Source organism: Hemitrygon akajei, chromosome 2 (genome assembly GCF_048418815.1).
Source record: "Hemitrygon akajei chromosome 2, sHemAka1.3, whole genome shotgun sequence".
Classification (NCBI taxonomy): domain Eukaryota; kingdom Metazoa; phylum Chordata; class Chondrichthyes; order Myliobatiformes; family Dasyatidae; genus Hemitrygon; species Hemitrygon akajei.
Genome location: NC_133125.1, coordinates 143,170,981 through 143,181,345, shown reverse-complemented (window position 1 = coordinate 143,181,345; position 10,365 = coordinate 143,170,981).

The following is a 10,365-nucleotide window of genomic DNA, read 5'->3' as shown; positions in this document are numbered from 1 at the left end:
GATCTCTGTGCATGATCACTGGTCACAGACCTCTGGTCAGAGAAACGTCCCTGTATGTCACTTTGAGATGTCAAGACATTGGTGGGACTGCACCCGTGGTACTATGTGCAGTTCTGATCACCCGGCTTCTCACTGATGTCTTTAAACTGGAAAGGCTGCAGGAAAGATTCACGAGGACTTTACCAGGACTAGAGGGCTTGAGATATAAGGAGAGACTTGAAAGGCTGGGATTTTCCCCCTGGAGTTCTATGTTCTAAACAGGCCTTACTATACCCAAGGTGTTTGGAATCAAATGACATTGGCAAACAATCTCGAGAAGAAGACAAGCCCGGAAATATTGCAGGTTGGATCGAAGGAATTGCTCATGCTTTTTAACCAATGCTCCGCCAAAGAACAAATCACTTTTATACTCCACTCACCCACTTGCTAAGGACCAGGAGAAGTCACTCAGTCTATTGAGCCTGAACAACCAGTCCATTAGACCCTGCGTGACTTGTGTGTTAACTCCCGTTATCATCCTTAGCTCCACCGTCTCCACATTGTTTTTGATTAATCAGTAACTGACACAGTTGAGATCGCTGCTACCCTCTGTGTGGGGAAGAGCTTCCTGACAGGACCCCTGAATTATCTATTTCTGAGCCTCTGGCCCCTTGTTCCCCGAAGGGAATTGTTGTTCTCTCTCACTCTCTACATCATCTATAATAGAGCTCACTTCATCTCCACTGCTCAAGGGAATACGAGCCTAAACTCTCTTCTGACTCAAAAAAGTAAGCATACTTTTAAATTTCCAAATAAAAACTAATATAATCATGCATAACATGTTTATTCAGAATCGGGCTTATTATTACTGACGTATAGAACATAGACAGTACAGGTCCTTTGACCCATAATGTTGTGATGACCTTTAAACCTATTCCAAGATCAATCTAACCCTTCTCATCTGCATATCCCTCCATGTGCCATGATCCGCATCACTGAGGATCTCATGTGCTCTGTACACACCAGCTATGTGGTGAAAAAGGCACAACAGCGCTTCTTTCTCCTCAGACAGTTGAGGAAGTTTGGTATGGGCCCCCAAATCCTAAGAAATTTCTACAGGGCCACTATTGAGTGCATCCTGACTGGCTGCATCACTGCCTGGTATGGGAACTGCACCTTCCTTAATCGCAGGACTCGGCAGAGAGTGGTGCAGACAGCCCAGAGCATCTGTAGCTGTGAACTTCCATTGTTTCAGGACATTTACAAGAACAGGTGTGTAAAAAGGGCCCGTAGGATCATTGGGGACCCAAGCCATCCTTACCATAATCTATTCCAGCTACCACCATCCGGGAAACAGTACCGCAGAGTAAAATCCAGGACCAACAGGCTCCGGGACAGCTTCTTCCACCAGGCCATCAGACTGATGAACTCACACTGATTTGAGTGTACTCTATATTATATTGATTGTTCTATTTATTATAAATTACTATGATTGTTCTGGTCACTGAATTATAGGAAAGATATCAATAAATTAGAGAGAGTGCAGAGACGATTTACTAGGATGTTACCTGGGTTTCAGCGCTTAAGTTACAGAGAAAGGTTGAACAAGTTAGGTCTCTATTCATTGGAGCGTAGAAGGTTGAGGGGGGATTTGATCGAGGTATTTAAAATTTTGAGAGGGATAGATAGAGTTGACGTGAATAGGCTGTTTCCATTGAGAGTAGGGGAGATTCAAACGAGAGGACATGATTTGAGAGTTAGGGGGCAAAAGTTTAAGGGAAACATGAGGGGGTATTTCTTTACTCAGAGAGTGATAGCTGTGTGGAATGAGCTTCCTGTAGAAGTAGTAGAGGCCAGTTCAGTTGTGTCATTTAAGATAAAATTGGATAGGTATATGGACAGGAAAGGAGTGGAGGGTTATGGGCTGAGTGCGGGTAGGTGGGACTAGGTGAGATTAAGAGTTCGGCACGGACTAGGAGGGCCGAGATGGCCTGTTTCCGTGCTGTGATTGTTATATGGTTATATTGCACATGGCACATTTAGATGGAGACGTAACGTAAAGATTTTTACACCTCATGTACGTAAAGGATGTAAGAAATAAAGTCAATTCAATTCAATCTCTATGAGTCTCTTAAAGGTCTCTAATGAATCTGCCTCTATTACTACCCCTGGCAACACATTCCCTCCCCCCCCCCATACTTTCCTCCCTATACTTTCCTCTATTCATCTTAAAATTTTGCTATCTCATATTAGCCATTTGCACCTTGGTCAAAAGGTGCTGACTGTCCACTCTTTCTATGCCTCTTATCATCTTATACATCTCTATCAAGTTACCTCTCATTCTCCTTTGCTCCAAAAAGAAATGTCCTTGTGTGGTGAACTACATATACCTGTCTGGACACGCCCCCTGCTGACTGCTCCTGTGGCTCCTCCCACAGACCTGAGCCCGGCCCTCATTCTCCAAGATGTAGTATGGTGGTTTCAGTCAATAAGAGCCGATATCTCGACTTCACGTCTCAGAGAGAGTTATTGATGGTGCATCACCTTGCTCATTCAATCTTCTCACTTAAAACACGCTCTCTAACCTAGGCGACATCCTGGGAAATCTCTTCTGCACCGTCTCAAAGCTTCCTCATCCTTCCCAAAGCGAGGCGACTAGTTTTACAGAGCCACAACAGTACCTGGCATTAAAATTGTTTTGGAGCAGCAGTACAGTGCAAGATATAAAAGTTACTGTTTTTTACATAGAAAATTAAATAAATACAGAAAAAGGCAAGTAACAAGGTAGTGTTTGTGGGTTCATGGACCTTTCAAAAATCTGATGGTGATGGTTAAAATGTTGAGTGTGGGTCAGAACAAATTCAGTGAAGGATCCATCACTTGGTGCTGTGGAGGTTTAAGAAGATATTGGTAGATTTATGAAGCCCCATCTTATCTGAATACATCAGAGTAAGAGCTTGATCAATATTTTGTGTTCAAGGCAGTGGTTGTTTACGAAGGCAACAAGAGCAGGTTCTCCAAGTCAAACATTTTCAGCAAAACATCCATTCACCTAGGGTGAAGAATGAAGCTATAAAATTACAACATGATAAAGTTAACTTGAGAAATTTGTTTACTTAGCAAATATTGTTTCCTTTTGCTGAAAAATTACAGTAAATTTGATTGCTTTAAAATGTTGGCATTTGTTATCACACAAAAGCTGACTTTTAATGAATAAACCTATATTAATAATCAATGTAAATACAAATTTATTTAACAAGCAATATTCTTGCCAATATGATTTATAGTAACATTAGCTCTCCTAAAAGATAACGTCATATTATTTGTCTGATCTGCATACGGCAAAATTGCAGGAGAAGTTCTGAAGGAGTGGGATTGGAAAACAAATATAAGGTTTTACCTGTGGAGATTTCAAAACCAGGGTCTACAGGTAATGACCCAAGAAAATGGAGCAGGAATCAGCTTTTGACCTATCCCACCAGACCATAAACAACTTCAGCTTTGCTTTTCCAGCTCATCCCATATCCTCTGATGGCCCTAGCCGGTTGATCACAGCACTGAATATACATTACTTGGCACATGAGTATTTTTTATCTATAGACATAAAAACGGGGGTTGCAGGGAATACTCTGCAGGTCGAACAAACATGATTTAAACTGGTGACTTTTCATGAATTTGATCAAAAATATTTTCTCTCCCAAAGATACCAACTAGCATACAATGTATTTCTAGTCTGCTCTAAATTTTCTTGGCTCCTGAGATCAGGCAGTTGTTGTAATCCACACTAAAAAGGAGTGGGATAAATATCAGCTTGAATCTCGAGGCCGGTTTGCAGCTTGGGCTCCACCCACACACTCCCATCTTTCACCTTACTCTGTTAACATTTTCCCTTCCTCTCTCCTTCGAATGTTTCCTCCCAAAACCTCTGCCTGCTCCCCAGCTCCCTTAATTTAGTTTTTTACTCAGGCAACCCAAGGGCCATAGCCTTCTAAACCTTTCCAATGCATGTACCCGTCCAGCATTTTATGACCCAATGCTGGTAAATGGGACGAGCTTGGATGGGCCACTTTGGACAGCATTGACTAGATGGGCTGAAGAGCCTGTTTCCCTGTGTATCACTCTTTGACTTTATGACTCTATGTCTTCTATTAAATTCCTCCTGCAACATTCTCTTAAAAAGATCCACCGTTTTCATTTCATTTAGATAGAAGTATTCCACTAGTCTGGTATCATCCAAGTAAATCATTTTGAAGAACATTTAATTCACTAAATGGTTGCTAAGATAACATAAAAGCAATATTGATCAATGAGAAGCTCTGGCAATATTGAACAACCTGATGCAAATCTGTAGGGACTTTTTATAACTAACCATATATTGATTGGACTATGCACAATATGCAATTATATCTTTGGGTTAGAACCCTTAATTTAGTTTTTCACTCGGGCAACCCAAGGGTTGCAGCAATAACATAAACAGGCAGATTCAAGTGGGATTTCTTTTCACAAACATTAAGTCTGATGACTTTTATCTCGTGGCAAATAATGAAAAGAAGGGGTAGCAAATCATATACAATCATTTACTGTAGTCCACAGAGGGGGAATGAGATTGGTGAGATATTCACAGCTTTGGTAAAATGAAGTTAAACTTGTTTATTATTGTCAGGGGTACTGAGGTACTCTGAATGCCATCCACACAGATCATCTTATCAGATCAGTGCATTGAGGTAGAACAAGGTAAATGCAGAATAAAGGGGAACAGCTACAGAGAAAGTGCAAGGCCATAATGAGGTAGATTGTGAGGTCAAAAGTCCATTTTATCATACTAGAGAACTGTTCAAGAGTCTGATAACATTGGGATAGAAGCTGTCCTCATGCCTGGTGGTTTGTGTATCTTCTGCCCGATGGCTGGGGAGAGAAGAAAGAACAGCTGGGGTAGTTGGGGTCTTTGATTATACTCGCTGCTTGATGGAGGCCTTGACAGAGCCCATTGAGGGGAGGCTGGTTTCCATGATGCTCCCAGCCTTGTGCCACCTTTGTGTGGACTCGGGCAGAGCAATTGCCATGACATCTGTGTATATAAAGGACAGGCTTGGCTTTGGAGTTTGTGCAGCTCAGATTCACTGGATTGGCTGCTGGGCTGAGGGGCTCGTCCAGTGAGGAGAGGAGGATAAGAGGCAATGTCACTATTGCCGAGAATCTCCTGACAGACACAGTGGCAAGCTGGTGGGCGTAATATAGGAGGGCGGCTTCTGAGCTGCTATACTACTTCTGCTACTAACACCGGGCAAGTATGCCCAAATCATGACCTCAGAGGTCCTCAATATCACCCTGTGTGTTCTTTCTCCACTTTGACTTGTCATAGGCCATGGCTTAGGGGATGTTACCTTTTTTCCTTGGATGTCTCCTCCCAGATGGAACCAAGATTAAAAAGAGTTCTGCATGTGGTGCTGCTTTCTGATAGTCTTTATCTGGGGGGTGGGGGGGGGGCAGGGGTCTGCCTGATTGCTGTGTGGCAGGGTGGGCAGAGACCCTCACAGTGCTCTGTGGGTGAGCTGGAGCACTTTTCAGGGCCCACGCCAAGGGCAAACGCTGCCCCATTGCCAGTGCTCTCTATTGGATGAGGTGTTAACTGAAGTCCATGTACACTGCCTGTTAACACGTGGCAGCAATATTTCAGTCTTGGAGGGGTTCCTCTCCTGCGTCCTGGGCCAATGGACACCTACCACATGTCGTCAAAAAATTATAATTTGGTTGCCATGACATTGCTGGGATCTTGCTTTGTATTAATGGCTGCAGTTTGACTGAAGTTACAACTCTGGCTGCACTTGCAAAGCATCCCAGGACATCCCAAGTATGTGAAAGGTACGATAGAAATTCAGTTCTCTTTTTCTACGATGTTGCTGCTGTACAACATCTTCTGCAATGGCAGCAACACTGCCACTCAGTGCTTACTCAGTCACTCACGGGCTGTGTTATGTAATTGTCCTGTGCTATCTTACTGCGTGGGTGGATTTAATCTATGTCACATTGCATGGTCACCAGTCTTCAAACTCTTCTTTGTGTGTAATGGGGAACCTACCATTCTCCTTCTCTGACTTTACTTCAGATTTGCAGCATCTGCAGTTGGTTTAAAATTTTCCCGGACAACATTTTTCATTGTCCACGTCTGGCCTGGTTAAGTTATTCACCCACAGTAAAGACACAGCCAGCCCAACTGTTAGCAAGTAGTTAATCCCTTCAAACAGTGAGCCAGACCTGGTGAAATCTGCTGATCAATGTACAATGTAGCTGGCATCAGCACAGATCATGTTTATTAAATAAATAAAAGGTTAAGGGACAAGTATGTCTGATAAAAGTGGTACAATTGCAAATCGGTCTATGCTGAGCTAAGCTTCATTTCTATTCCCCATTTTCCTTCAGCCGTTTCCAGCATAAAACTCCTCATCAACATTCCGAACACAAGCTGCCTCTGGAAAGAAGCCTCACTGGAGGGTCTTGGTTGTATCACAGATGAAGGGCTGGAGGTTGGCTTCAGATGGGAAGGGGAGGAGGAGGTTGGGGAGAGAAACACCAGTGGGCCAGTGCCCTCATACTGAGGGCTTGCCCCCCTGCCCTGTTGCCCCCACCCAGCCCAGACTACTGCCGTCAGCAATCCCACACGCAGTTCCGAGGCAGCCTGTTACCAAGGCGACCTACTCAGGTATGGTATACAGGATTTTACTCAGTGCCGGAGAGAGGGAGAACTGGGCCGTCTGCACTTGGGCTCACCAATGCAGAGACATTAATAGCCATACAGCAGAAGCAGGTCTCCAGCTGACTTGTACCCTTTGGACAAAGACCTCCCTTCTCTGTCTATCTGTGGCTGGTGTGCGATGGCCACATTTCAGCTAATTCCAGATGGATGCAAACTGATCCTCCTGGGTGACTTTATTGCTGGATGCAATTCAGCATGTCATCAAAAACCTTGGCAACTTCTGTAGATGTGTGGTGGAAAGTGTGCTGACTGGCGGCATTACGGCCTGGTATGGGAACACTAATGCCTTTGAATGGAAAATCCTACAAAAGGGTAGTGGATTTGGCTCCATATATCATGGGTAAAACCCTTCCAACTATTGAGCACATCTACTTAAGACATTGAGGTAGAGAAGCAGCACCCATCATCAAAGATCCTCACCACCCAGGCCATGCTCTTTTTTCACTGCTGCCATCAGGTAGAAGGTACAAGTGCCTCGGGACAGTTACTACCCCTCAACCATCAGGCTCTTGAACAAAAAGGGATAACTACACTCATTTTAGGACACTTCTATCTTATTATTTCATGCTTGTTATTTATTGCTATTTATTTATACCTGCATTCACACAGTTTGTTGCCCATTGATGCTGTTCATAGTTAGTGTTCTATAAATTTGCAAAGTATGCCCGCAGAAAAAGAATCTCAGGATTATATGTGGTGACATGTATGTACTCTGATAATAAATTTTACTTTGAACTTTGTATGAATGCAGCAGCAAAAGCCAATTCCAACAGAGTCCTCCTCCTGTCAGAACCAACACTGTTTTTGTCCAAGGGACAGGCGCAGGGCATCACGGCTGATCCAAGCGCCGACACCTCAATTCAGATTCACATTTACTTATTCAAGCTTCAAGATTATTTATTGTGATTTTTCAGTCCGCAAAGTGTAAAGGAGAGTGAAACCATTTTGCTCCATGTCCCATGCAGCATTAAAAATACACAGTGAGCATAAAGGACACAATAAAAAACAAAAACAAAGATGCAATAAATAAAAATATAAAGCAATTCTGTAAAACACAATATACAAGTAACTGTTATAGACAGAGACTGAATGTATGCACGTAAGTGGCACTAAGTGATGTGCATGCAGTGGTGGTGGGAGGGTTAATAGGCAGAGGTGCTGATCAGCCTGATGGCTTGGGGAAGTAACTGTGTTTGAGCCTAGTGGTCCTGGCGATGCTCTGTAGCCTCTTTCCTGATGGGAATGGGACAAGCAGTCCACAAGCAGGGTAGGTGGGAACTTTCATGATACTGCTGGCCTTTCTACAGCACCTTTCGGTATATATGCCCTTGATGGCGGGTAGGCTGGTGCCAGTGATGCATTGGGCAATTTTAACTACCCGTTGCAGAGCCCTCTTGCCTGCTGCAGTGCAGTTTCTGTACCACACTGCAGCATGTGCATGGAAATATACAGGGAAGTGCTTCATTTGCATTAATCAACACACCTAATGATATGCTGGGGACAGTCCACTAGTGTTGCCACACATTCTGGACCAACAGAGCATGCCCACAATGCTCATCAGAACAACATAGAACACAACGAAACAGAACTCAACAGGAAACGAAAACAAATGATGAAACAAGCCCTTTTCCTCCCTTCCACCCTCTTACACACAAGTACAGTCCTCCAACTCGAGGACAGGCCTCCATGCCTTCAGGCTTCAACCATTAGGCTTTGACTTCTAGACTCCTGACTGTTCTTTGGGCTTTGATCTTTGGAATCGACCCTCGGACTGGCTGATGACAGGACTCTGAACTCCAGGCTTGAACTCTGGGCTCGCTGACTGACTGGCCTTCATGCCTCCAATCCCAGGACCCCCTCACCTAGGACATGCTGTTGGAAGTCCTGCATCATCTGTCCATGTTGCTGGAGTGGAGGTCTGGACTCCAGATGTTCTTCATCACTCATCCACGCTCATGGTCTTCAAGATTAACTTCTTCTAATCTGGAATCTAACTCCCCCACATCACTGCCCCTAACCCCCAACTTGACCTCTGATGCCCCTCTCTGTCCCCAAAATCATCCCTGTGAAACTTAACAACTAAATCTAAGCCCCGATTTTAACGGAGATGATGGCTTGGTGCCATCCTGACCAGAAGGCCTGTTAGATTATTTCCACAAGTGTGAGTCCACACTGACGTCCACATCACCAGTGCCAGCTCAGATATGAATGGCAGCTGTACTGATCACAGCATGAATTAGGCTGCTGTCTCCATCCACCAGCCCCAAAACAACATGAAAATCAACATCGAAGGTACCACCAAAAGCAGCACCTAGACAACCTATTATTGTCCAATAGGCAGGAGTTGGCTGTGTTTTCGTGTCCATAACTAACACATATGAAGTGTCCCTGGTCTTCTCTACCAGGACCGGTTTGGTGAGAATGAACATGAGATCCAGGAGCTAATTATCCACAAACAAATGGCGTTCTTGGATTGGGAACTCCTCTGAGTCTTAAAAGGAAATGACACTCTAAGAAGCGCCTGAAGGGTAAGGTTCAATGGGAAACCTGTGCCCTAAGGACTCAAGGGATGAGTAGCACCAGGACAGGAAGTCCTTCAGTGCTGTTAAGGCAATCTAACGCCCAAAGGTCTACCTCACTGGGCCAAGAACTGAGTCCTTTTGTTATGTATGGTCAGATACCTCCCACATCTGCAGTGTGTGGACAGATCAGTTAGCTGCTAAATTGCCCCTAATTTGTGGGTGAAGGGTGGAGTCAGAAGGTGGTTGGAGGTAGTTGATGGGAATGTGGGGAGAATAAAAAATGGGAATGAGAATTAGAAATGACTCCGTGGCTTAGCAGAGCTCAAGCATCATCTATAAGCTCACCGATAACACCACTGTTGTTGGTCAAATCTTGGAAGGTGATGAGGAGACGTGCAGGAGTGAGGTAGGTCGGTTGAGTGGTGTTACGACAGCAACCCCACACTCAACGTCACAAGGCTAAGGAATTGATTGTGGACTTCAATTAAGGAGAAGTTGGGAGGACTCAGTCTTTATTGAGGGCTGAGCAGCTGAAGGGTTGAGCTGTGGAAAGGGTGAACAGCTTCTCGTCCTTTGCGCCAACATCTCAGAGGGCCTATCCTGGGCCCAACACATGGATGTAATCATGATGAAGGCATGCCAACAGCTGTAATTCACTAGGAGTTCAAGGATGTCATCAAAGATTCTTCTGAATTTCTATAGGTGTACTGTAGAGAACTTTCTGACATCACCACCTGGTATGGAGGTTCCGATGTGCAGGAACGATAGAGGCTGCGGGTGGTTGTAACCTCAGCCAGCTACATCATGGGCACAACACTCCCCACTATCAAGAGGCGGTGCTTCAAGAAGCTGCATCTTCCAGAAAGGAACCTCACCATCTGGGACAAACCCCCTTCTCATTACCACCATCAGGGAGGAGGTACAGGATCCTGAGGAGCACACTCAATGATTCAGAAACAGCCTCATTCCCTCTGCCATCAGATTTTGTGAACAGTCCATGAACACCACCTCATTATTCCTTTTCATTACACCATTTATTTTGAAATTTATGGTAATTTTGCATCTTTGTACTGCACTGGTGCTGCAAAACAATAAATTTCACATAATCTA